The sequence below is a fragment of the Elephantulus edwardii genome, unplaced genomic scaffold, assembly GCF_000299155.1.
Source record: "Elephantulus edwardii isolate Elephantulus edwardi_28Jun2011 unplaced genomic scaffold, EleEdw1.0 scaffold00017, whole genome shotgun sequence".
Lineage (NCBI taxonomy): Eukaryota > Metazoa > Chordata > Mammalia > Macroscelidea > Macroscelididae > Elephantulus > Elephantulus edwardii.
In genome coordinates this window covers 30,300,024-30,301,215 of record NW_006399767.1, presented here as the reverse complement: position 1 = coordinate 30,301,215, position 1,192 = coordinate 30,300,024, and the positions used below count along the sequence as shown (strand labels likewise).

At 41.9% G+C, this 1,192-nt stretch overlaps 1 pseudogene; it reads left to right on the top strand.

The window, feature by feature from the left end:
* Positions 1 to 891, top strand: part of LOC102876535 — a 60,491-nt pseudogene extending 59,600 nt beyond the window's left edge.
* Positions 892 to 1,192: the final 301 nt, after the last annotated feature.

Sequence of the window (1,192 nt, the reverse complement as noted above, 5' to 3'; positions counted from 1 at the left end):
CTTGCATGTGAAATCAATGATATTGTTCTGTAGTTTCCACACTCAGTTGGGTCACCCTTCTTTGGGATGGGAACAAATATTGACCTCTTCCAGTCCACATAGCTCAGATATATAATGGTTACTTCAGCATAATGTAGGCTTTGGACTTGATTTAGAAGGCTATTCGTGTCAAATAGCTTATCATTACCCAAGTGGGCCCATTATGCCAGCTATACCTTTAGATCAAATATGGAAAGGGACCAATCCTTTATTAACTGTTGAAAGAGGTTTTGCTTGTATTTTCCCACAGAACAAACCACATCCTGTGTGGGTCCCTGCTCGTCATATCTGATTCCAACACACCTACCAAGAAGATGTGTTGATTGAGCATCCACAACAAAAAATATGAGACAGAGGAGAGCGAAGCTGAAGCCCCCGACAACAAGCCCCAGATACCTGAAGGCATACTGAAGGCATTCAACCAACAGGCCCTCAACCTTAAGCCTGGAAGTGATACACCAGTGACCCTGTGTTTATACCACTTCTTATTGCTGCTTTAACCATTGCCATAGCAGGAGAAGCTAATCAGGTTTTGTAAACTCTTGTTTCTTCATCGGCACTCCCTATATTAGTCTTCTGGAAGTAGGCCCTTCAGTGTTACATATGTGACTCTTCTAACTAAATCTGCTGCTTTTAGGTCCTCATAAATATAATGAATAGAATTTTTTAGCATGTGTATCTAATGCAGAGATTATATTAATAGTGAATCTAATTCTTTCTATTGTTTCCTTAGTTGTCATTGCAAGAACAATTGCAGACCTCCTTGCAAGATTAATCACCCAAACAGCTACACTAAATAATCTTTCTACTCTTACCATCACTGGATTGTCCTTGTCCCGAGCAACCCCATAGTTTCTCTCTTCTCTGAACACATTTAATAAAAGAAAAAAAGGAGGAGATGCTGGAGACTGTTGGGGAAGAAAAAGGGGGCCTCTGGTCAGGGCAGATCGCCTAGCTCTGGATAAATGCAAGCCTATCTGACCCAACATATAGAGAAATACAGATAGAGAAACTACTCCTGTGTTTGGCTGTGCTGACTTGAGAAATCGTGCCACTCGGGAAGATAGCTGTCACATCTGTTGAGCTGTGAGTGGTCTACACTGAGCTGAGGTTCTCCTATCCAATCTGCATGCCCCACATCTACATGTCCACC